The sequence below is a fragment of the Polypterus senegalus genome, chromosome 10 (genome assembly GCF_016835505.1).
Source record: "Polypterus senegalus isolate Bchr_013 chromosome 10, ASM1683550v1, whole genome shotgun sequence".
NCBI lineage: Eukaryota > Metazoa > Chordata > Cladistia > Polypteriformes > Polypteridae > Polypterus > Polypterus senegalus.
Window position 1 is genome coordinate 113,269,651 of NC_053163.1, and position 27,924 is coordinate 113,297,574.

Below are 27,924 nucleotides of genomic sequence, written 5' to 3' on the forward strand. Positions count from 1 at the left end.
TCCACCAGACTTAAAAAGTCTTTAACCAAGGGCTTCATCGGACAACAGACATGAATATTTAAATCTCTCAGAGTCAGCCACAACAAGAGACCGTGAAAGATTAAAAATATCGTCAAAGTCCTGGATAAAATCGCAGATAACTACAATGCCAACATAGTCATACGGTCATATACCATATATACTCACGTATAAGTTAGGTCTTGAAACCTGAAAACTCAAACATAAAATCAGACCCCGACTTCTACACCCGTTCAAAAATTAGACACTTAATGTTTTCTTTTTTACATCTTCTTGTCTCCTCCAATCTCACATCATTTTCTCAGACACATTGAATTTTGTTGCAGCAGCACAAGTTACCAATTTCTTTCGAAACTTCAACAACATTTAATTTAAAACCAGCTTCATATTTTCTTCTGATAAGAGATGCTCTTACGATAAAGGTGTATGAGGGTGTGAGATACAAAAAAACACAAATCAGTGCAAACGTCGCTTCAGAATAGTTCAGGTAAGTACCGTGTGGTCACGTAGGCACAATAGAGAGAGGTGAGGAGCACACGCTGATACAGCGCATTGCTGCACCCACATAGATAAGAAAGGCAGCGTGCTCCGTGGTTACTCTCTCAGATGGGTATTAGCAGATCATAATCTCTTGGACCAATAGTGTGAGTTTTCTGCATGCGACTTATATGACCAACATTATAAAATACCAGAAATGATATGTTAAAATCAACTCCCGACTTATCCGCGAGTATATACAGTAGCTACAACTAAATGTTCACATACACTTGTCCAATTGGCTAACTACAAAACAGGTATTGGTTCCTCGGCCTATTAATCAACTTGCTGCATGGATAAGGGGCTGGCTGTAATCTCCTGTCCAATCAACATCCCTCAAAATCAAAATAACCCTCAGACCGCCATCAGCCTCTTGATCATTTATCTAACTCAGGATCATAGCACACCTTGCCAGCCAGCCCCAGGAGCCAAAACAGCTCCCTATGTAATCAGTGAACCTCATCGTCTTCTTCTGATGCCCAGCCATTCAGATAACACTCGACAACAACATTTATTTATTTCCAAACCACATTTTCATACAACGACGTGGCTCAAAGTGCTTAACAAGACGACAAAGAGAAGGTAACAAGAAAAGAAAAACAATTAAGGTTAGGCAATGATATTAAAAGACAAGTAACAACAAAACAAGGTAAGGTCAGATGTGCCTTGAGGACAGAAAAAGCAAATAACTCAACCTAGGCTGGAGAAATGAAACAAAATCTGCAGGGGGTCCAAGGCCAAGAGACCACCCAGCCCACACTCAATATTCTACCAAACATAAATGTTCCTAAATCAAACCTCTTAGTTTTCATGTTTCACATGATAGGATTTGATGAAGCTGGTCTCATGGACAGCAGAGACACCCGCCTTCATTTCGTCATCTCAGGGGGCTGTATGGTGCGTTGATCAGGTGGTGGTGGCGCAGATCGCCACCACAGAAGAACTGGAAAAGACAGCAGAAAATAATGGGGATTAGTAACAGACTGCAGATCCATGAAGAATATGATAATTCGATACCCATACAATCTATGAAGATACGAAAAAGCCAAATTAAAAGAATTAGTTTTTAGCAGTTTTTTTGAAATGCTCCATAGTATTAGCCTGGCAAATTTCTGTTGTTAAAGTATTCAGGATTTTAGGTGTATAACAGCAAAAGGCTATGTAACCTCCTTTTTTAGGCTTGGCTCTTGGAATTTTAAGCAGACCACCATTAGTAGATGTAAGGTTATGACTTGGAAATGTTAGGGAGACAGGCATTTTGAAATATTGGAAGGGGTACGACTACAAGGTGAGGCTCAAAGGTTTTTAGACAAGTGTCATAAAACACAGATAACTTCTTATATGGACATCAATTATTTTTATTCTTCAAACAACATTCCTCCTTGATCAATACACTTGTTTTGCACGTTCCTTCAACTTCTTCATGCCCTCCAGGAAAGTAGTTTTTAAAATGCTGTTTAGCTCCGTTTTCCACTGCACACTGAATTTCTTCCTCCGTTTGAAAATGCCACCCTTTTAACAACAACAACAACATTTATTTATATAGCACATTTTCATACAAACAGTAGCTCAAAGTGCTTTACATATTAAAGAATAGAAAAATGAAAGACACAATTATAAAACAAAATAAATCAACATTAATTAACATCGAATAAGAGTAAGGTTCAATGGCCAGGGGGGACAGAAAAACAAAAACTCCAGACGGCTGGAGAAAAAATAAAATCTGTAGGGATTCCAGACCATGAGACCGCCCAGTCCCCTCTGGGCATTCTACCTAACATAAATGAAAAAGTCCTTTAAGGGAAATTCTAACCTGTGGAAGATAAAGTAGTCAGCAGGTGCAAGATCTGGCGAGTAAGGTAGGTGGTGAAGAACAGCGACGTTCCTGTTCACCAGAAGCTTCTTTACAATTGCAACTTTATGAGATGGCACGATATCGTAAGGAAGGAACGTTCTACTCGTCGAATTCTCTTCACTACCCGATCCAAAACACCCACGTAGAATTTGGCATGTACTTTCTGTCCTTCAGGGACAAACTCTCAATGAATTACACGTTCTTTGCTGAAAAAAGCAATGAGCGTCATCTTCACTCTCAATTTTTGAAATCAGTTTGTTTGGTTGTGGAGAGGTTTGCCCCACCAGGTCTGCAGCGTAGGCAAAACACCATGTTTCGTCAATGGTAATGATATTTTCCCAAAAGTGTTCATTTTATCCCATTTAAAGAAGATCCTAGCGGTAAACAACTCATTCTTGTTTCTGCTCTGTGGTCAAGGCATGAAGAACAAATCTCACGCAGAACGTTCTTTCTCCCAAGTCTTTGGTTACAATCCGGCAAACTGTCTCCTTACAAATATTCAAACAATCAGTAGTCATTTGGAGAATGGCACGACTGTACGTGAAGCGTCAGACTACACAGTTACAGTGTCAGCTGCGAGATGTAACGCACAGTACTCTTTTAAAACAACTCGTTGAAAAACGTTGTATTGAAGGCTTTATACACCATTAGTAGTATTTTAAAGTCAATTCTAAATGACATGGGTAACCAATGTAACGATACTAAAACTGGCGAAATGTGCTCACATTTTCTTTTTCTAGTTAAGATTCTTGCTGCTGCATTCTGCACAAATTGCAGCTGATTGAAGTCTTTCTTAGGTAGCCCTGTTGGGAGTGCATCACAGTAATCTACTCGACTAAAAACAAAAACGTGAACTCATTTTTCAGGGTCTTGTAAAGTCATAAGAGGTGTAACTTTTGCTTTATTCCTTAAGTGAAAAAATGCAGTCCTAGTAATCTGATTAATACGTGATTTAAAGTTTAGGTCAGGGTCGATGATTATCCCTAAATTCTTACCTCCACCATTATTTTTAAGCATAAGGCATCAAGTTTATTTCTAATTAGCAAAATACCCGCGCTTCGCAGAGAAGAAGTAGTGTGTTAAAGTAGTTATGAAAAAGAAAAGGAAACATTTTAAAAATAACGTAACATGATTGTCAATGTAATTGTTTTGTCACTGTTATGAGTGTTGCTGTACTCAAGGATTTGATTATCATTATTTCTTTCAATCAGGTTCGTATTTGGAGGATGTGTTGTGTTCAAGTTACATTCCGTGTTTGTCAACCGTTGTAAAGATAACAGGTTTCATTCATCGAAGTGTTCACTACCCAAATTGGTACTCGTGAATCTAAGATGTTTAACAGGCATTCCCGGCATTAAGTTGTGGATCTGCCTGCGAATATTTAGCAGCAGCGTGTCTATGAACTTAATTTAAACTTAAGCTTTACACCTTGTTTTCCTACTGATATGTCTACAAAGGCTTGTTCAGATTCAGAGGGTTGTTCCTTTCTTACTGCATCAACAAACAACTCATCTTCCTCTTTATCTGAGACATCACACACTGAATGCACGGGTTTACCTTTCCTAGTCCTGCAAACTTTAGCGAAGTGGTTCAATTTACCACATTTTTTACACTGTCTTCCTTTAGCTGGACATTCACTTTTTCCACCGTGTGCTTTGTTTCTGCAGTACCTGCACTAATGAATATGCTTGTATGCATCACTCACTTCATATTCTTTTGCTGCCTTCTCAATTGTGTAATGCGTTTTTTGCTCAGCGCTCTTTGGTGCTCTTGCTTTTTGTGTACGTACTGCGTTCATAGTCAGTTCACGTGAGCCGCTCTGAGAAGGTTCGCAGCCGTGATTGTGCTATCTTGTGCGATCTTGCAATGTCCACCGCTTTATTTAATGTTAGCTCAGACCCGGCGCTTAAAAGTTTCTCTCGCACTTTCGCTGAGTTTGTGCCAAACACTAGTCTATAGTGTATAGACCATCTCATCTTCGTTTGCATAAGCACAGTCCTTCACCAGCAATTTTAACTCCGTTACAAAGTGATCAAAAGTTTTGTTTATACCCTGCGTCTTCTCATTAAACTTGTATCTCGCGAAAATCGTATTTGTCTTAGGCATGACAAACGCCTCGTAGCGGCAGCGTGTCTATTGGATTGCTGGTGATGGACGGCCTCATATGGGCAGACACTCAATTACATTGGAGGCATGGGGATGGTGGATGCAATATAGGCAGGCAGCCAACTAGGTGGGAGGCGTGGTGATGGGTTCAGTTATGACCGTTATGCGTAGAATTTCGAAATGAACCTGCCTAACTTTTGTAAGTAAGCTGTAAGAAATGAGCCTGCCAAATTTCAGCCTTCTACCTACACGGGAAGTTGGAGAATTAGTGACAAGTCAGTCAGTCAGTGAGTCAGTCAGTTAGTCAGTGAGGGCTTTGCCTTTTATTAGTATAGATACCCTTGCAATTTCCATGTTTGCCAATCACTAAGATTAGTTTTGTTTTCCTTATTTAGTCTGAGAAAGTTACTGCTCATCTAATTTGAAATACTGCTAAGGCATTGGATCAGAGAGCATCAGGGTCATCAGGCGCTATTGATAGATAAAGCTGCATGTCATCTGCATGGCTGTGGTAGCTCACCTTGTGCTTTGAGATAATCTAACCTAATGGAAGCTTGAGACCCAGAAGAGTACACCATATTCAACATCATGTGTCTTTAAAGTATAATTACCACCACTATCAAAGATTTTCTACCTTTTAAGTAAGACTGAAACTAATATACGATGCTGCCCATTGACTGAGGCAATAAATAAGAATACTTTGGTCAATGGTGTCAAATGCTGCCCTCAAGTCTAAGAGAATAAGAACAGCTATGTGGCCTCTGCCCGCGTTAACGCACAAATCAGTTACTACTTTAGCCAGCACAGTTTCTGTACTATGGCTTATTTTAAAACCTGACTGAAATTTGTCAAGAATAGAATGTTGAAGCAAGTAATCATTTATCCATCCATCCATTATCCAACCCGCTATTTCCTAACTACAGGGTCACGGGGGTCTGCTGGAGCCAATCCCAGCCAACAGAGGGTGCAAGGCAGGAAACAAACCCCAGGCAGGGTGCCAGCTCACCGCAGGGCACACACACACACACACACCAAGCACACACTAGGGACAATTTAGAATCGCCAATCCACCTAACTGCATGTCTTTGAACTGTGGGAGGAAACTGGACCACAGCCACGAGGAGAACATGCAAACTTCACGCAGGGAGGACCCAGTAAGCGAACCCGGGTCTCCTAACTGCGAGGCAGCAGCGCTACCCACTGCGCCACCATGCCGCCAGTAATCATTTAACTGCTTAATAAGTGCCTTTTCTGGAATTTTACTTAAGAAAGTCAGGTTAGAAATTGGTCATAGAGGAGTTGAGATTACTTTTCTTGAGCAGGGGTTTTACCACTGCGGTCTATAGAGAGACAGGGAAGACCCCCGTATCTAATGAGTTCACTATGTCATCTACAATATCAATAAGGACACTGGAGACTCTTTAAAAAAGCTTGCTGCTACTGGGTTAAGGACTCAGGTGGAGGTTTCTACTGAGAAATTACATAGTTTGGGTCGATCTATTCCATTGAAAGAATTTAACTCACTTAAAAGGGGATGCTGGGATTCATTTAGATTAACTTACTGTACTAAATTGTACATTCAAAGCCCAGATCACCTTCTACCCTATCAGAATGTCTCATGATCAACCCCGGTCCATTTTCAAGCAGATGACCTACTGTACAAGCCTGTATGGCTACGACCAAGTCCTACATTGGCCTTCTGCCCCATTAACTTACCCTACAACAGCAGCTGTCCAATGGGGCAGCTCCAAGATCTGGATGAGCAGGCACCAGAACATCTCTACAGACCTCTGTCTAATTAGATAACCCAGGACCAACACTATCTGCACATCCAATCAGTTAACTCCACTACTCCCAAGTTCAGACCACCATCTCATCACCAGTTCACCATGAGCACTGCATTGACTTGACACACACCTTTATCACTATCGTGTCAACCCACCTTGATCCCAATGCCCATTCCTGTCCAAACTAGTGCTCGCCATTAACCCACCTGGACCCACTTTATTCAGTCAGCTGTGGGGGACTTTAATGTATGGCAGGATGCGGTAATCTTCTCAAACTCTTGTAATAGCAGTTAATAAACTTCCACATTCAAGAAATTGAATAAGTCATTTGAAGAGAGCCTAGAGGACAAGTGACAGTGTCAATGTGACAGAAGAGTTAACATTTAGGGTGCTTAGCCTGGCTGAGGGTGGCAGAGTCTGTTCAGACCTCTTCTTATAACTTCCTACTATTGACTAACCAGCTCTGAATAGAAAAGCAGCAAGGGGGCAAAGGCGTTAAACTACATGGACACCACTGCCACCCCCCACCAAAGCCCCCTGCACAGCAGCCAGCTATCCCATTAGACGTTAGCCATTAGCACAAGGCATTCAACAGTAATAATGCAGAGCAGATTAAAATCGTTAAATGTCCAGGAATCCTTTACGTGTGTTTCCACTTCTCAGATATTTATTTATTTCTTTTAGAGTAACTGAAAAGTGGCACTAATGGAAACGTCCTTTCTGAATCAGGTGTTGAAACACCGTGACGTTCTGTTAAAACCTGACAGAATAGGGCAGAAAGAATGGTGTGTGTGTGTGTGTGTGTGGTTTATGTCTCCAGATCCTTGTGCGTCTTTCAGTCTGTCGCTCCCCATCCAGCTCAACATATGGGATTCATACGAAATTCAAAGGAGCACAAGCCAGTGGTGTGGGGCTGGCATGGTGGACGCCCATTGGTCACTGGAAGTGTGGACAGATGGGCCTCCTTCTCTTACCACTGCTGGTGCACAGACTCCTCTTCAACTGGTGTGACATCACTCTTTACCACAACTCTATCACGCCTTCAGCTGGCAAAAATGAGCCATAGACAAGGCGACGAGGAAGCTCAGGGGTCAGTGGTGCAGACGCCAAACCAGTGAGGCATGGAGAATCATGGTGCTTCATCTTCCAAGATAAAGGTTTCGTTCATTACAGTCTATTTATTTTTGTATAGCCCAAAATCACATAAGAAGTGCCGCAATGGGCTTTAACAGACCCTGCCTCTTGACAGCCCCCCAGCCTTGACTCTCTGAGAAGACAAAGAAAAACTCCCAAAAAAAAACCTTGTAGGGAAAAATGGAAGAAACCTCAGGAAAGGCAGTTCAAAGAGAGACCCCTTTCCAGGTAGGTTGGGCGTGCAGTGGGTGTCAAAAGAAGGGAGTCAATATAACACAATACACAGAACAGAACAAATCCTTAATACAGCATAATAATAAAAATTTTAGAAATACAGCGCAGAATTTAACAGTAGATGATATCACATAATAAGATTTGGATATTTTTAGAGTCCTCGAGACCTTATCTATCAAGCTGCCTCCCTTCATTGACACCTGCTCTCTTGTACAATGCAATGGCAGTAAAATGTTACTGTGGCATAAACTTTTCCATCAGCTGAGCATAAAACAAAATCTAATATAATAGCCAAGCAAATCGTGTACCTCTATTAAATGCCATTTTGTGTTGGATTTGTAAAAATAGTTTTAATGCACCATCTGTTGGAATGAGAGAAGCAATGCATATGTCTCTGTTATACTGTATGCCATTTGCTTAAGGATTCATAAAAGCAGTGTTAATGTTTGTGATGTACCATCTACTGGAATGACAAAGGCAGTGCTTTATTACTAAAAATGTTGGTGATGCGCCATCTTTTGGTATAACAGAGACATGGCAGCTGGATGGACACACAGGCGCACAGACACGTAACCGTTTATTAAGGTGGATATTTAATCCACAAGTTAAATGCAGAAACCTTAGTTACAGTGTAGTAACTAGAAAGTGCTAATGCTGCATAAAGTGATATAATTAGCATAATTGAAAGCTGACATAGCCCGAGTAGCACTGATGCAGAATAAAATGACAGTGATTAAGCAGATCGATTGTACAGTAGATATCTCCCAGGCTTGGCAGTGCCTTCTGGATGATCCACTCAGCACACCAAATCGCTCTTTGCAGGGCTTTGTGCTCCTGAAAGTTGCAGGTACCAAACCAGGCAGTAATGCACCCAGTGAGCTCGGACCCTCTAGTAGCACTGAAGAATGCTTTGAAGTATGGCAGACGAGATTTTGAAGTTCCTCAGTTGCATGAGGTGATACTTTCTGTACCAGAGTAGAGGTGCGGTTACTCCAGGTCAGGTCCTCAGAGATTTACACCACACAATACCTATAGCTGCTGATCCCAAGTGGGGTGCAGCTCCTTCGCTTCTTCAGCGTGAAGTCCACAATCATCTCCTTGGTTTTGGAGACGTTCAGGTTCAATTTGTTAGACTTCCATGCAAAGTGTTGATACTAAGAAATCCGAAAGCACACAAGTCCCAAAAAGCACTACAAAATGCCCACTAGAGGGAAACCATCAAACCCAGCGCATAACAAGGGCAAACACAGAATATTATAAAACTGGAAAAATGATTTTCACAAGAATGTTCTGCCAAAAGCAAAGCTCTGTAGATCACAAATGGCATAAAGGATTTTCGACCTCATCTAGAAAAATCAAAGCTCAACAGGTGCATCAGACAAGTCAACCCGTGCCTCAAATGATCACACCACTGTGAGAGACCTCTGCAGTCGACATGTTGCTGTATGCTTTTTCTTTTGTACTACAGGACATGCAGAGGAAAGAATGGTAAAGACCAGTAACTTCGGCGCTATATGCAATCATCAGACACTCCCCATCTGCCCGTGTCGTTCAAGCACAGGAACATATATTAGTGTAAAGTATAACAAAAGTGCACTTTTATTCAAGTGCACTTTTTCCATCGCCTTTTCCTGTAAGAAGCAATGTACACACTTCTCTCTATGCTGTGGTTTCTATTACACACCTGAAAGAAAGAGACAATATATGTGAAAATATAATCGCACTAATGCAATATTATTTGAAAACGAACAGCGTCAGATCGGGTGTGAATTTATGCAAGAACTGGAAATTCTCTGATGCGGGACCTTCCCCCAGGGAAGAAAGTACAGTGTCAGGTGCTCATTCAGTGTAATAGAAACCATAAGCACAGAGAGGTGTGTACACGGCAACAAGTACACGTGTCGTAAATGTAGGAAGGACGGTCCTTGGGTGTGTGGGAACTGTTAATATTTGAATGTGATGATTTCATATAGCACGGAATGAAAATCTGCACTTCTTAGCATTGCACCATGCAAGGTGTCGTATCAATCGCCTACTGTAACTTGCTTTCTTTTTTCTTCGGTTATACAGGTAGTTTTGAATAAAAGTGCACTTGTTTTGTTTGAGAAATGAAGTGTCTGCGTGCACTTTTCGTGGCATTACACGTGTATTTTTTGAGCATGCCAGTTTGAGCAGTATAAAAGTATTGAAAAGTATAACAAAACAACGGGCAGATGGGGAGTGTCTGATGATTGCATATAGCGCCGAACTTACTGCTCTTTACTATTCTCTCCTCTGCGTGCCCTCGAGTACAAAAGAAACAGAATACAGACGCGCTATAGCTCTGCGTTGTACCACGATGCATACTAACGCCCCCCCCACCGTTCTGACACACAGACGCTGGCGAAGCTGCCTTCTTCGTATCTCACCGTCACTTGATTTTCTTTTTATTCAGTTTTATTGAGTGTTCCTGCCAGTCCCGCATGTTGCTGTATGCTGGATAGAGAGAAGTGTGTACACTGCTTCTTACAGGAAAAGGCATGGAAAAAGTGCACTTGAATAAAAGTGCACTTTTGTTATACTTTTACACTAATATATGTTCCTGTGCTTGAACGACACGGGCAGATGGGGAGTGTCTGATGATTGCATATAGCGCCGAAGTTACTGGTCTTTACCATTCTTTCCTCTGCATGTCCTGTAGTACAAAAGAAAAAGCATACAGCAACATGCGGGACTGGCAGGAACACTCAATAAGACGAAAAGCAAGTGACGGTGAGATACGAAGAAGGCAGCTTCGCCAGCGTTTGTGTGTCAGAACCGGGGGGGGGGTTTAGTGAAACAGCCGTGTCAGATGGGGTTGTATGGATTGATTCTGAACGCGACTGAGAGAGTGAAAAGTGAAAAAAAAAAAGCTAACCTTTACAAGGATCATAAACTGCACGGCTGTTACAGACTGAAATCAAATGTATGCTTTTATTGTAAAACAGTAAGACAAGAGCAGTTTACTTCTCAAAACGGAGGGGCAGGATCGAACCCACGACCCTTGATTCCCAAGCGGGGGCTGAGTCTATTGAGCCACGGAGTCAGTTACAGTAAACTGGTGTTAATGTCGCATGTTAAGGCGGCTTTTTGTTTCTGCAGTTATATGTTTGAATAAAAGTGCAATTGTGTTATTCTTGTGAAAATGTTTCTTTGCTATTTGGACTTCAGGCTTCATACATTATATAGTTTATGCCTACATTTTGTCATCTACTACTAGAATATAAAAAGTTTCTGTTTTAACAATGTGTTGACACAGATTACTGTAGAAACGGAACAGACATGAAATGCGTGTGTTCCAAACAACGATCTATTATTTCGCTCTAAAACTCCACTTCACTCCCAGATACTCAATCAAGGCATGAGCTGAGAGAAGTCAGAATTTAAAATTCATATGGCCTGCGGGCAAAAATACTTCTCCTCAGCCTGCCTCTCATCCTAGTAATGTAGCTACAGAGGCGTTGCCTGAATACAGCTTCTGAAAAAGTCCATGGCTTAGGTGAAACATGTCTGCCATTGTCTGTTTTGTCCTGGATGTACACAGATCGGTGTACAGTAGATATCTCCCAGGCTTGGCAGTGCCTTCTGGATGATCCACTCAGCACACCAAATCGCTCTTTGCAGGGCTTTGTGCTCCTGAAAGTTGCAGGTACCAAACCAGGCAGTAATGCACCCAGTGAGCTCGGACCCTCTAGTAGCACTGAAGAATGCTTTGAAGTATGGCAGACGAGATTTTGAAGTTCCTCAGTTGCATGAGGTGATACTTTCTGTACCAGAGTAGAGGTGCGGTTACTCCAGGTCAGGTCCTCAGAGATTTACACCACACAATACCTATAGCTGCTGATCCCAAGTGGGGTGCAGCTCCTTCGCTTCTTCAACGTGAAGTCCACAATCATCTCCTTGGTTTTGGAGACGTTCAGGTTCAATTTGTTAGACTTCCATGCAAAGTGTTGATACTAAGAAATCCGAAAGCACACAAGTCCCAAAAAGCACTACAAAAATGCCCACTAGAGAGGGAAACCATCAAACCCAGCGCATAACAAGGGCAAACACAGAATATTATAAAACTGGAAAAAATGATTTTCACAAGAATGTTCTGCCAAAAAGCAAAGCTCTGTAGATCACAAATGGCATAAAGGATTTGTCCAGACAACAATGCAATCCTAAGCAAACGCAGTCCCAAAAATCACAAATCCAAAGCAAGGTCAAAACACAGGGCAGAATCTGGTCAAAAATCCAGGAACAAAGAAACTCACCAAAACTCCCAAGTGCACTCAAATGACCCACCAAGAACTGTGAGAGACCCTCTGGATTTATGGGCAGGTGGGCAGTTCCTGGCAGTGATCGGCAGGTGGCCCTGCATCTTGGGAGACTGTGCCCAAAAAATACAGGCATCGATACACAGAAGCAATGAAAAACATCCATCCATTATCCAACCTTCTATATCCTAACTACAGGGTCACAGGGGTCTGCAGGAGCCAATCCCAGCCAACACAGGGCGCAAGGCAGGAAACAAACCACGGGCAGGGCGCCAGCCCACCGCAGCAATGAAAAACAAAGGACACATATAATTACTACAGGCAATATTAATTGTGGCCTGCAGGGGGCGCTCAGCTCCCCAAACCCAACCCAGACAGATGCCGGACACAAGTTCAGTCAGACATGTTTTTTTATTTTTCTTGTGGGAAATGCTTTTCCAGCGTTTCCCACCTGCCCAGCACAGAGCACAGTCCAAAGCACAATAAAAGCCCCAAGCCCTTTGCCTTCTCTCTCTCTGTCTCTCTCTCTCTCTCTCTGTCTCTCTCTCTCTTTCTCTCTCTCTCTCTTTCTCTCTTTCTGTCTCCAATCCTCTCCTTGAGCAGTGGCAGTGGGCTCCTTTTATCCTGCACCTGTGATTAGTGCCGGTTATCCATTAACGTAGTTCAGAAGCACTTCCTGGTGAGGTGGGAGCCTTGACAAATTAGGGCACCACAATTCCTGGCAGCACCCACAGAACCCAACTGGGCTGACATACAGAACTCCAATTTCCATGACAGCCGGTGTGAAACTGTGGCACTGCTGCAACCCAAGGGGGCTGCCATGTAGAGCTGCAGGGGAGACAATGCCCTGCATGGTCCCTGGTCCTTCCAATAAACAGACGGGGTAGGAGCCCAGGCCGTCCACCACATAAAGTAAACAAAAGAATCAAAAACAGGCAAAAAAGACATAAAATAAAGATCTGAACCCCAGCCAGGGAATGCAAAGATGGCCGAATGAAGCACAAGCTGGAAGTTCAGAATGAGAATCCCAGCAGGAGGCTTCTGGACTTCATTAAGAAGAGCTGAGACTTGACCGGGACCCTGCTTGTGGCTCAGAAGAGGTAGCCGACCCCATGAAGCACTTCTTATGGCTCTGACATACACAATCTAAATGCTACATTTAGAATTCATTTACTAGACGATTTCTAACCCATGTTCCCTGCAAGGCAGTGATAAAAAACCATTAGCTGCATTTCGTTCAGGGCAGAAACACAAAGGCTTCGTTTCTTCAGCGCCAAGTAATGGATCAGTGAGTCACTTTCCTCCATGTGCTGAGTGACTTTGGTTTGGTGTTGTGGTCACTCTGAAAAAATCAAGTGCCTAGTGGGAAAGTCAAAGAGGAAATGACCAGGAGGTGTAAGAAGTGTAAGAATCTTCGTCTAAAACAGAACCGATCATCAAGGCCAGAAGCACAAACCCCCAGTCAACATGATGTTGTAATGCCCCTCACACAAACTACATTTATTTGCCCCTAACAAACTCTAAAGCTACTTACCTGTTTATTTTCTACTAAATGCCAAAGCCTGGACGCTAGAACCTATGTGCCACCAAATTAAAAAGGTGCAACCTGATGACATAACTTGTGAGTCACGTGCCCAGCAATAGGCATAGCGACTATAAACAACATGGCCATGGCCTTGAGAAACAAGCAGAAAACAGCAATGTCCACAACTTGCAACCACACAAAACGGAGCTGTGGCAACGTCACCATCAAAACTATATTTACTTCATAATAAAATGCTAAACTATCCATCCATACATCCATCCATTTTCCAACCCGCTGAAACCGAACACAGGGTCACGGGGGTCTGCAGGAGCCAATCCCAGCCAACACAGGGCACAAGGCAGGAACCAATCCCGGGCAGGGTGCCAACCCACCACAGGACACACACAAACACACACTAGGGCCAATTTAGAATTGCTAATCCACCCAACCTGCATGTCTTTGGACTGTGGGAGGAAACCGGAGCGCCTGGAGGAAACCCACGTAGACACGGGGAGAACATGCAAACTCCACGTAGGGAGGACCCGGGAAGCGAACCTGGGTCTCCTAACTGCGAGGCAGCAGTGGTACCACTGCGCCACCGTGCCGCCCTGCTAAACTATTAAATTATAAAATAAAATGCTACTGCCTGTGTGTGCATCCAATCCATTCAAGCAATCTGATTGGTTGGTTCTGCTTTAGCTGCCCAATCAAATGCAATTGAGACAGGAAGAGCCGGACAAGAGAGGCTGACGCATAAGGAAAGGCATAGGAAGAACACTGAGAGTCACCTTCAAACACAGGAGCTGGTAATCGGGGTTCTTCCACCATTGGTGGTAGTCAAAAAGAGGACAGGAGGCTAGCAACCCACCTCAGCATGACAGAGTCTGAGAAGCAGGCTTTACAGGAACACAATTGAGAGAAGAAGCACTGGACACACGAGGATATTAAGGAAAGGTATAGGAGATATTTTTAAAATCAATTCTATTCCCCATCTTTGATAGGTACGTAGCTAGTAAATAATAAGACATGAGAAAATAAGTGTGGTCAATCCAAAAAAGTAACAAAATTGAAGACCAAAAGCCAGAACCATAACATTTAGGACCACAACAAGATTAGCATCTCAGTTTCCTTTTGGACAAGCCAGTAACAAGTGCTCTGGCACAGTTCACTCCATGACAGTTTGTAAACCCCAGAAACCATTTCAGAAACCATATTCTTTATCCTTCAGGGTGCAAAGGTCCTGGGCTGCCTTTTATTCAGTACAAGTAGATTAAGGATTCGCTTTCCTATAAGGCAACATTGTGTTACAATCTCAAACCCACTCAATCCAATTCAGGGTCATGGGGTGCTGGAGCCAATCACAACAACATTCGGTGCAACGTAGGAAACAGCCCTGGACAGGGTGCCACGCCATTGCTTGGCCCACCAGCATATGCCATCACACTCACACACAGCCAGCCAGAAGTGCCAACTAACTTAGTCTGTACAACTCAGACCAGGTCATATCACTTTTAAAAGTTCTCAGATGATTCTACACTTATGGGGTGTATTGATAATGGGGATGAGAGAGAGAGACAGAGTACAGGAGGCAGGTGAAGAAGTTTGTTTGTTGGTGCAAAGGCAATTGTCTGCAACTTAACAACAGTAAAACCAAGAAACTGCTTATTGACTTTCACCACACCAAAGAGCCTCTATGTCTGCTCATTATTCAGGGTGTGGATGTAGAGGTGGTCCACTCCTTCACACAAACAGCAATGTGTCTGCATAATGCCTCACTATGACTGGGACTGTCAAGTCAGAAGTTTTCATTCTTTTTAAATTCCCTACCTTTTGAATCATTCTGGTGTGTGTTCAGGCCATAGTGTGTGTGTATATTTATTTATTGAACTTTTGTTAAAAGCCAGATTTTCCCCTGGGAACAAGTTAAGTTCTCTCTAACCCCTAACCTAATCACACAAAATGTTTCTGATCATCAAACACATTTAACCATTAGTCAAATATAACACAAGTAAACACAAAATACAGTTTTTTAATGATGGTTTTTATTATTTAGGGAGAAAAAAAATCCAAACCTACAGGCCCTGTGTGAAAAAGTAATTGCCCCCTTGTTAAAAAATCACCTAACTGTGGTGTATCACACCTGAGTTCAATTTCCGTAGCCACCCCCAGGCCTGATTACTGCCACACCTGTTTCAATCAAGAAATCACTTAAATAGGAGCTGCCTGACACAGAGAAGTAGACCAAAAGCACCTCAAAAGCTAGACATCATGCCAAGATCCAAAGAAATTCAGGAACAAATGAGAACAGAAGTAATTGAGATCTATCAGTCTGGTAAAGGTTATAAAGCCATTTCTAAAGCTTTGGGACTCCAGCGAACCACAGTGAGAGCCATTATCCACAAATGGCAAAAACATGGAACAGTGGTGAACCTTCCCAGGAGTGGCCGGCCAACCAAAATTACCCCAAGAGCACAGAGACGACTCATCCAAGAGGTCACAAAAGACCCCAGGACAACGTCTAAAGAACTGCAGGCCTCACTTGCCTCAATTAAGGTCAGTGTTCACGACTCCACCATAAGAAAGAGACTGGGCAAAAATGGCCTGCATGGCAGATTTCCAAGACGCAAACCACTGTTAAGCAAAAGGAACATTAGGGCTCGTCTGAATTTTGCTAAGAAACATCTCAATGATTGCCAAAACTTTTGGGAAAATACCTTGTGGACTGATGAGACAAAAGTTGAACTTTTTGGAAGGCAAACGTCCCGTTACATCTGGCATAAAAGGAACACAGCATTTCAGAAAAGAACATCATACCAAACAGTAAAATATGGTGGTGGTAGTGTGATGGTCTGGGGTTGTTTTGCTCCTTCAGGACCTGGAAGGCTTGCTGTGATAGATGGAACCATGAATTCTACTGTCTACCAAAAAATCCTGAAGGAGAATGTCCGGCCATCTGTTCGTCAACTCAAGCTGAAGCGATCTTGGGTGCTGCAACAGGACAATGACCCAAAACACACCAGCAAATCCACCTCTGAATGGCTGAAGAAAAACAAAATGAAGACTTTGGAGTGGCCTAGTCAAAGTCCTGACCTGAATCCAACTGAGATGCTATGGCATGACCTTAGAAAGGCGGTTCATGCTAGAAAACCCTCAAATAAAGCTGAATTACAACAATTCTGCAAAGATGAGTGGGCCAAAATTCCTCCAGAGCTGTAAAGACTCATTGCAAGTTATCACAAACGCTTGATTGCAGTTATTGCTGCTAAGGGTGGCCCAACCAGTTATTAGGTTCAGGGGGCAATTACTTTTTCACACATGACCATGTAGGTTTGGATTTTTTTCCTCCCTAAATAATAAAAACTATCATTTAAAAACTGCATCTGTTCTTAACATAATTCTTTTTTTGTAAAAACTTGATTGCTATGTATGGATTGTAATAAAATTAATTAAAAAAAATAAATAAATAAAAACTGCATTTTGTGTTTACTTGTGTTATATTTGACTAATGGTTAAATGTGTTTAATGATCAGAAACATTTTGTGTGACAAACATGCAAAAGAATAAGAAATCAGGAAGGGGGCAAATAGTTTTTCACACCACTGTATCTCTGTATCACTGTATCTCTGGTATCCCATTCGTCGCCTATTAAACAAATTATGGTGGAGCCAAATAAATTAAATTCTATAGATAATTGGCAACCGAATTATAGTCATCCCGCCATATTTATAGGTGATGTGATGTATTGGAACTTGGGGTCGGTACTGGCGCTGGGTCTTCAGATAGAGATTATTATGAAATTAAATTTGATTGGGTTAATTAAGGCGCTGAAAAAGGTACCACCATAACCTCATGTTAAGAAATTATGAGGAAAATGAAACCTGATTTACATATATTAAGACAACTTATACAGTTTTTTTCTTTTCCAGAAACATATGTAAATCTTTTATTAACACCTAGAATACAGCCATTTGAGGAGCTTAGAGCTGAACGGTTGGACCTCATTGATAAGGAATAGGAGAGCTTAGAGAAAGTGAAACCGATAGGGGCCACAGCATATTACTTTTTCTTGGATCAATTTTATGAGGAGAATAAAATTCTCAAGTTTTCAAAAATGAACACATCATTAGCATTTGAGGCTTTGGTGGATTTGGCAGGATATTTTGAGACTTCTCCAGTGCGTCCAATTAGTAATATTAATTAGACCATCTACCCCTCGCCCAAAGACTAAACTTAAAGTTAGTAGAAACGGTAGCCCTGATGTTAAGATAGTGTTGTTAGAAATAGTTCTTTGAAGTAGTATGTACCCTACTGATGCCTAATGTTAAGATTAAAATGGGTCCCTAATTTTAAATATTTATTTGGGTGTACAATGGGCTGTAATGTTAAATAGTGAAGACCAAGTTGCATCCATCCATCCATTTTCCAACCCGTTGAATCCGAACATAGGGTCACGGGGATCTGCTGGAGCCAATCCCAGCCAACACAGGGCGCAAGGCAGGAACCAATCCCGGGCAGGGCGCCAGCCCACTGCAGGACACACACACCCACACCCACACACTCAGCACACACACGGGACAATTGAGAATCGCCAGGGCACCTAACCTGCATGTCTTTGGACTGTGGGAGGAAACCCACGCAGACACGGGGACAACATGCAAACTCCACGCAGAGAGGACCCGGGAAGTGAATTAATAATTAATTCTTATTATCCCTTTTATCCTAGATTCATTTTTTGAAAAGTAATTTTTACCCTAATATATAATGTCATTGGAATGGGACTAGGATTTTACCTCATTTTTAAAGTAATTTATTAATCAATCAATCAATCAATCAATCAACATTTATTTATATAGCACATATTCATACAAAAAAAATGTAGCTCAAAGTGCTTTACAAAATGAATAGAAAAATAGAAGACACAATAAAAAATAAACATAAGTCAACATTAATTAACATAGAATAAGAGTAAGGTCCGATGGCCAGGGTGGACAGAAAAAACAAAAAAAAAAACTCCAAAGGCTGGAGAAAAAAATAATTTATGGGTTGGATATGGTCTTATCTTAATGATATTTATTAAAGGGATTATGAATGACTAATTGATGGTATAGATACTTTAGAATCTTTATGTATCTTAAAATTGAGAAAATTAGTATTAATACTCGTGGTTAGTGTACCTGCATAATAGCCCTCCCCCAATAGAGGGGGAGTATTCTCCAATAACCCTAACCTAACCTAACTATCACACCTTTGGGTTAGGGGCGTGAGACCGGTGTACCCGGAGAGGACTGTGCAGACTTCACACGCACATTCAATCCAGGATGCATATGGACGATGCGCTGCTCACCACTTCAGTGTGCCACCACCACTTCAGGTTCAGATTAGTTTATTGCCAGTATATGAACCATGCAAGAATTAGTCTTGGCATCAATGCTATGATATAAAATGCTAGCAATATAAAAGCCAGACAAGAGAAGGAGCCAGCAACAGTGTGGGCTCTGCTTATGGCATCCAACAAACTAACCACACTGAAAGCACTCCATGCCATACTGTAGAAATACAGATGTACAATCAGGTCAAGTGTCCAGTGGGGGCAATGAGCAGGCAAGCCAAAGAAAAAGAGAAATGGACCGTGAAATGGAAATGTTAAGCAGAGCAAACACAAAACGAGAAGTCTGACAGGCAAAAGTCAAAAATCCAGAGGATTCAAAGCCTGGCAACAAAATAGAATTTAAATCAAATTAAACTGGCAAAACTTCCTGAGTATATGAATAACTTTTCCCCAATAATTCACTAATTAAAAGCTTATTTTTCTTTGTTCTCGAAATATCTTAAATACCAGCAGCATGATAACATTGTGCAAAGTGGTTTCTGGTGACCATGTGGTAGCAATGGGAGACTACCACCAAAAATAAGAAGCCGGTGGCAGCAGCGACGGTTCACAACGCTACCAAAACTGGGACATGATGACATAACTGTCATAAAAATTGCCATGTAACATGTGATAATTATTAATCATCACAAAATCACAACTGAAGCTTCATAATCTTAGTAGAATCACAGCATACAGTGGATTTGGAAAGTATTCAGACCCCACTTTCGGCACACTTTATGTTGTACGTTTAATTTTAAATGGATAAATTTGATGTTTTTTACCATCAATCTCTCCTCAATTACCTATAATTCATGTTAGGATTCAGACCCATTGCTGTGGCACTCCAACCTGTGGTCAGTTGCATCCTGTTCGCTTTTATTCTCCTTGAGAAACATCTAGAACTTGATTGGAGACCACCTGTGCCAAACTGAATTGATTGGACATCATTTAGGAAGGCACACACCTTTGTATTGTAGGCCCTACAATTCAAACTGCATGTCAAGACAAAAACCAAGCTTTGAAGTTCAAGGGTGTCTCTGTAGCTCTCTGTGATCAAATTGTGGTGAGGTACAAATCAGGACAAGCTGATGAAGCCATTTCTAAATCTTTGAGGGTTCCCAGGACCACAATGGCCTTAATAATTGTGGAATGAAAGAAGTTTGGAACCAGCAGGTGTGACGATGCAGGTTCTGCTCCATGTTACTATCCAGCTTCTGGGAGCTCTCGAACCCGACACCATCGGTAATGTCACCGATGAGCTAGGCAGTGAAGACATCAACCATGAAGCAAGGGGATGGTGCAAAAAGTGCAAAGTGCTTTGATTAAAAAAAAAAACAACAAAATCAAAGTGTTCAAATAAATAGTGCAGGCTTCAAATAAGTCATTAAATAAATAATCCATAAAAACAAGTGAACTGTGGAGGTTAAAAAACATAATAGAAAAAAAAATCCTTTAAAAAGCGAGATTAAAATAACGGCTGGAAGCAGTCTTTCTTTAAAACTAAAGCCAGGTGCGTTCCTCTACTGGCGGCTCCCCTGCTTCTCCCCTACGGGCCCCGCAACATGAGAATCGCCCTTCCAGCTCCTTCTTTTCTGGTCTGGTAGCCCTCCGATCCCCGGCTAGTTCGGGCTCCAACTAGACAGAGACTTGGGTTCCTTCCCCAGCGGCCAGAGCGCTCATGCTGGGGCTCAACACGCCCAAAGCCTCCTCGGCTCCGCTCCCTCCAACGGCCAGTTGACCCCTCCTTGAAACTGCTCAGCTGGAGCGACCGCTTCAATCTGCCCCCTCCGAGAGTTGGCCAAACACTCCTCCAGGGCTCTCCTACCAGCTGCATTGAACCTTCATGAGCCAGCTCACGCTCTCGCTCTTACTCTCCTGCACCAGCTTTCTCCTTGCTGCCACCTATTTCTCCATTAGCCTCCGTTCTTTCTCACTCTTCTTTCCTTCCTTTTTTTCTCTCCCAACCACCTCGCGCTTCTATTATATGCTCCAGGGACGTGGATCAGATGTAGCAATCAGCAGCTCCAGGCAACAATTACGAATGCAGATGACTCCTCACCTGTGCACTTAAGCGAGGACCGTCCGCATCACGAATTCACCGGGGAACCGCTCCAGCCACACTACCACACCCTCTCTCTAAGCTGCGAGGGTGACGATTATTTATTTAAGAAGTGGCCTTTGATCTGAGCTGTGGACCCGCTATACCACAGCAGGATTCCTGCTAGAGCTGGTCATCTAGCCAAACTGAGTAACCAAGTAAGAAGGGTCTTGGTCAAGGAGATAACCAGAAACCCAGTCCTCTGCTTTGTTTTTCATTGTTTCCGTGTATCAATGCCTGTTTTTTTTGGGTGCAGTCTCCCAAGATGCAGGGCCACCTACCAATCACTGCCAAGAAGTACGATCAACTGAGCAGCACTCCATCAATCAGATGTTTATGATAGACTGGATAACTTCCACTTGGAGTTTGCTCAATGGACTTTAAAGGACTCAAAGAAAAAGTAGAGGGAGATTCTTGAATATGATGAGACAAAAACTGAAATCATTAGGCAAAACTCCAAATACGAGGTGTGGTGAAGACCTGGCACTGCTCATCACCTGTCTAGTTCTGTCTCTGTGGTGAAGCATGATGATGGCATTATCACACTATTGGGGTGCTTCTCAGAGGCAGGGACAGGAAAGCTGCTCAGAACTGAGGGAAGGATGAATGCACCCAAGTACAGAGAGATCCCGCACTACAGTGTACGTGACCTCAGACCGGGGTGATGGTTCACCTTTCAGCACGACAATGACCCAAACCAGAGAGCCAGGACAACACTGGAATGGCTTTGGGACAATTCTCTGATTGACCTTGAGTGGCCCAGCCAAAGGACCCAACTTAAACTCCAAGAAACATCTAAGGAGGTACCTGAAGATGGTAGTTTAGAGAAGCTTCTCATCAAACCTGATGGGGCCAGAAAGAATGGGATAAACCGCTCATTTCTGGTGAGCAAAGCTTATAGACACTTAACCCAAAAAGATGTGAAGATGTATTTGCTGCTAAAGGGGCTTTAGTGAATTAAGGATCTGAATACTGACGTACATGAGAGATTTCCAGTTTTGTTTCTTAATCTATCCATCCATTATCCGACCCGCTATATCCTAACTACAGGGTCACGGAGGTCCGCTATAGCCAATCCCAGCCAACACAGGGCGCAAGGCAGGAAACAAACCCCGGGCAGGGTGCACACACACTCCCACACACCAAGCACAATTTAGAATCGCCAATCCACCTAACCGGCATGTCTTTGGACTGTGGGAGGAAACCCACACAGACACGGGGAGAACATGCAAACTCCACGCAGGGAGGACCTGGGAAGTGAACCCGGGTCTCCTAACTGCCAGGCAGCAGCACTACCCACTACACCACTGTGATGCCCGTTTTGTTTTTTAATAAATTTGTAAACCTTTCTGAAATCAGGTTTTCTTCTTCTTTTTGTCATTATGCATTTTTGAGTGTAGTTTGATGGGCAAAAGTGCCAAATTTATCCATTTAAAATGAAATCTACACCACAAGTATGCAGAAATTGAAGGGGTTGGAATACCTTCTGATTCCAGTGTACAATACAGCTTAACAAGTAGTGACATTAAAAACCTGGACGTTGTAGGGAGGGAAAAGGCATAGAAGAGTACAACTGACCACATGTGTTAGGGAGCTGAATGGCTACAGGAAAGACGCTATGGAGATGACGTGTAGTCCATGTGGCAATGCAGTTTCACTCTTCTGGGATGATATGCTGGTGAATACATGGCTGCCAGGCAGAGCAGAGTCTGCAAAGAGCTTCCTCGCTCTGTTGTTAATCTTGGCAGTGAACAAAATTTCTTATTGATGGAAGCAAACTGCCAGTGATCTTCTCAACAGAGCAAGCCACCTGCCTTGGCCTGGTCTTGGAAAGGAGGGAGATGGAAAAGAACCAGACAGCAATGGTGAAACTGTAACACTCCTTGAGGCTCTTTTCTCACCCCCTGATCCAGCACAATTGTACAGTAAGCTGTTGACCACCAAAAGTGAGTAGCAGCAAAGCAACAACCAGGAGCTGCAAATAACTGACTAACCGTAGTCTCAAATACAGAACACACCAACAGATGTAAATGAAAAAATGCAAAAGAAATTACTGTAAATTTGGAAAACACAAAAGCGTAATATATCAACAATGCACAAAATCCTGCACAGCAGCACATCTCCCCCAGACAACATGAGATGATTTACAACAAGACATTAATACACCGACAACAATTCTACAGTGAGACTGCAAACATAGCAAAGAAGTTCATTAAAAGTGGGTGGTCTGAAAATTGAATGTACACCTTTAAGAGGGACATTGGAGTCTCAGTGATGTCAACTATCAACTGCCAGACAGTGTTCAGAAGTTGTTAAGAAGGCTAACAGAATGTCAGGTTATATAGCGCCTTGATGTGTGGAGTACAAGTCACAGGAGGTTCTGCTAACTACAAATAGGACTATTTTAGTTATGTTAGGTAGAATGCCCAGAGGGGACTGGGTGGTCTCATGGCCTGGAACCCCTGCAGAATTTTTTTTTTTTTTTCTCCAGCCGTCTGGAGTTTTTTTCTGTTTTTTCTGTCCACCCTGGCCATCGGACCTTACTCCTTTTCTATGTTAACTAATGTTGTCTTATTTTAATTTCTTATTTTGGCTTTTATTTTTCTTTTCTTCATTATGTAAAGCACTTTGAGCTACTTTTTGTATGAAAATGTGCTATAGAAATAAATGTTGTTGTTGTTGCTCAAGCTTTATAACGCACTGGTGATTCCTCATCTTGAGTACTTTGTGCAGTTTTGGTCTCCAGGCTACAAAAAGGACATAGCAGCACTAGAAAAGGTCCAGAGAAGAGCGACTAGGCTGATTCCAGGGCTACAGGGGATGAATTATGAGGACGGACTAAAAGAGCTGAGCCTTTTTAGTTGAAGCAAAATAAGATTAAGAGAAAACATGATTAAAGTGTTTAAAACTATGGAGGGAATTAGTATAGTGGATCAAGACTTACAGTATGCTGAAATGAGTTCACAGGGAACACAGTTGAAAACGTTTTAAGGTATATTTCGCACAAACATTAGGGAATTTTTCTTCACACGGAGAAGCATAGACACCTGGAATAAGCTACCAAGTATTGTGGTAGACAGGAAGACTTTAGGGACTTTCAAAATGTGACTTGATGTTATTTTGGAAGAATTAAGTGGATAGGACTGGCAAGCTTTGTTGGGCTGAATGCCCCGTTCTCGTCTAAATGCTTCTAATGTTCTAATAGTCCATCAAAAGCATGTCTGCATCTTAATGTTCCTCAAATCAGAGAGACTGACTAGAAAAAGAAGCAACCCCCAACCAATTTACCACAAGAAAAAAACAAAAAAAAACCGGGTCTCTTCAGGACCCTTTAGTTCTCTAATAGGCACAGGTTCAACAACAACAACAACATTTATTTATATAGCACATTTTCATACAAACAGTAGCTCAAAGTGCTTTACATATTAGAGAATAGAAAAATGAAAGATACAATTATAAAACAAAATAAATCAACATTAACATCGAATAAGAGTAAGGTTCAATGGCCAGGGGGGACAGAAAAAACAAAAAAACTCCAGATGTCTGGAGAAAAATAAAATCTGTAGGGATTCCAGACCATGAGACCACCCAGTCCCCTCTGGGCATTCTACCTAACATAAATGAAACAGTCCTCTTTGGATTTAGGGTTCTCACGGAAGGGCTTGATGATGATGATGGTCACGTAGACTTCTGCCTTTTAATCCGTCCATCATTGTTGGAGCATCATGAAGCTTTGAGTAGCGCCACCACCACAAAGAAACCAGAAAAAGAAACAGAAAAGAGAGTAAGGGTCAGTACCGATTTTAGAGCCACCATGAATAGTTATTTTGAGGAGATTGAACATATAGAGTATCAGGATTAAGTTAAATTAAGATTAAAATGAAGTTATAAAAAGGCCATGTTAAAGTAATGTGTTTTCAGCAGTGTTTTAAAGTGCTCTACTGTATCAGCCTGGTGAATTCCTATTGGCAGTCTATTCCAGATTTTAGGTGCATAACAGCTGAAGGCCACCTCACCACTTCTTTTAAGTTTAGCTTTTGGAATTCTAAGGAGACACTCATTTGAGGATCTGAGGTTATGATTTGGAATATAAGGTGTCAGACATTCGATATATAAGATGGGGTGAGATTATTTAAGGCTTTATAAACCATAAGCAGAATTTTAAAGTCAATCCTGAATGACACAGGCAACCAGTGTAGTGACATTAAAACTGGAGAAATGTGTTCGGATTTTCTTTTCCTAGTTAGGATTCTAGCAGTTCTAGGTTCAGTGGTCATTCAGTGACATGCAGGTGGGATAGTTTCATCCAAATTGTCCTCTGCCATTGTTCCTCTCCTCCTTTCCTTGTTCACCACTCCACTTCCTGAAGAGCACCTCTTAGACTTGTACTCCCTTCTGTGCCATCCGTAGGCTACTCGTACCTTGACAGACTCTCTTTATCACAAACATTGAGAAGTTACAGACAGACAATGGGTAAGAAATTCACCCTTCATCTTTTACATAAGATCAGAACACTCTCGATGATGGCTGAGAAAAAATTAATTACAAATGCTAAGCTTCCTGAGTCTTGTGCTCTACTTTTGTAATAATGAGGGTGATGTTCTTGTCTCAATTCAGAGTGTTGTTAAAAATTAAGAAAGTTAAGAATCAACCTGGCGCAGCTGACTAAAAGAAAAATTGAGGATCCCTCCAAAGGATTCCCCTTCAGTGGGCAAGCAGATGCTAGATTTAGATCACAGTGTTGCTTTCTTTAATGCCTAAATGATCAGACAAAAATAACTTGAAACTCTCCAAGACAAAAGTCACACCACAGAAGCAATTTTCAAGTGATAAGATGATGGCAGATTCTCGTTCTTGCAAGGCAAGACAACTACGCAACCACTACACGAAGGACACTGGGAAACATTTGGTACTACTAAGCTGAAGACATTCTTTGCTACCAAGACCAAACGCAGTTCGTATCACCAATTTTTGGGACCCTTAACCTCATCTGAGTGCAGTGAGGTTCATGGCTGGTGAGGCACTGACTCCTTGTCTGATTTACAAATATATGAACCCAAAAGAGTAGTTTATATGCTGACTGCAGGCTTCTTGGTAAATTTTTCATGTCACAATATCGCAAGTTAGTCCAGGCATTGTCAGAAGTTGAGAACAAAAGGCACGGAAAGCAGTAAAGACAGTTTCTCGTAGAACAGCCACACAGCCAGTCTTTTTGGGTGTATCACTCCATTTGAAAAGAACAAGTTGTCTTTTGTCTCTTAGTTTGAAGCAAACCTTTTAGCTCTGTCGTTGGTCTTCCGCTATTTATCACTTCCTGTTTTGACTGAAAGTCCAGTTTTCAGAAATTTTTAAGCTTAGATATATAATCGTCCATTTTGGCAGATAGTCGGAACAAAAAATAAAACTAAATAGACCGCTGCAGTGCACTTGAAATTCTGATATCGCTAACTTATTGGCGCCCAGATTGTCTGCGTAGAAGAAAAGCAGCAACAAGCACCTGTTGGGCTCACATGTGCCCCCTTCGGTGTGGTCCGATACTGTCTATCTCAACTTGTGCTTTTTCACTGCGGTTTTATGTCTGTTCAGCAAGACTAAATATGTCACATACATTCATTAAAGATATTAGCCTGAATGTGAAAAGTCAGGGTGTATAATAAACGTGTCTACAAACATTATATTGGAGACATACAGAGAGACAGCAATAGGTCTGCGACAACTGCATGCATCAACCTCGTGTGTGAGGGAGAGCACAGTCTGAGGTGAGGTGAGGCTCATCGCTGCTGCACCTCACGTTTCTCCCCTGTATTTTAACAGGAAATGAGCAAAGTCAGCGATTTTCATTATAAAACGATCAAAATTATTGGAATCATACAGAAAACAAATTTATAGCACAGACCAGAGGATACATTTATTTTATGTTATCATTATTGTTTTTTTTTACTTTTCATGATGACAGGTGAGGCTTACCTGACCGCACGTCCCTGCGTCATCTTTATATTTAACCAGATTTTCAAAAACAGAAAAATGAGTCTGTGTACAATGAGAAGGTATGTAAAAATCATGCAAACCTATAGTATGCGATGAAACTCATTATGGTAATACATATGTACATGTCTTAGACTGGCCAAGAAACTACTTGTAAGGTTACCTGGGTATTCATTTTAATTACCGTATATACTCGCGGATAAGTTCTTCCACGGAATAGTCTGGATTTGATTTTACATCATAATTTCTGGTATTTTATAATGTCGATCATTTAAGTCGAATGCGGGAAAACTCATGCTATTGGTCCAAGAGATTATGATATGCTAACACCCACCTGAGAGAGTAACCACGGAGCACACAGCCTTTTGTTCTCTGTATTGTGCCTACGTGACCACACGGTAACACCCGAACTATTCCGAAGCAACATTTCAACTGTTTTGTGTTTTTTTGTATCTCACACCCTCATACATCTTTCTCGTAAAAGCATCCCTTATATATGATGGAGCATTTGATCAGAAGAAAATATGAAGCTGGTTTTAAATTAAGCATTGTTGAAGTAGAGAAAGAAATTGGTAACTGCGCTGCTGCAACAAAATTCAATGTGTCTAAGAAACGGATGCAAGATTGGAGGAAGTAGGAAGATGTAAAAAAAAAAATAATAAAATATATGTCACATTTTTGAACAGGCGTATAAGTCAGGGTCTGATTTTATTTTCGATATTTTGGGTTTGAAGGCCCGATTCAGCCATCCATCCATCCATTCATTATCCAACCTGCTATATCCTAACTACAGGGTCACAGGGTCTGCTCAAGCCAATCCCAGCTAACACAGGGCGCAAAGCAGGAAACAAATCCCGGGCAGGGTGCCAACCCACCGCAGGACACACACACCAAGCACACACTAGGGACAATTTAGAATCAACAATGTACCTAACCTGCATGTCTTTGGACTGTGGGAGGAAACCGGTGTACCTGGAGAAAACCCACGCAGACACGG

The 27,924-nt window shown here is 42.0% G+C and overlaps 1 long non-coding RNA gene across 3 annotated transcripts in view; it reads right to left on the minus strand.

Annotated features, from left to right (window-relative positions):
* Positions 1-1,318: 1,318 nt before the first annotated feature.
* Positions 1,319-27,924, minus strand: part of LOC120537429 — a 33,063-nt gene continuing 6,457 nt past the window's right edge. For 2 of the 3 annotated variants that reach the window (XR_005635324.1, XR_005635323.1), the window contains exon 3: positions 1,319-1,498. This is a non-coding gene — a long non-coding RNA (uncharacterized LOC120537429). Of the gene's footprint in view, positions 1,499-24,637; positions 24,674-27,924 lie in introns of those variants that run through there. The other variant, XR_005635325.1, reaches the window with a different exon arrangement.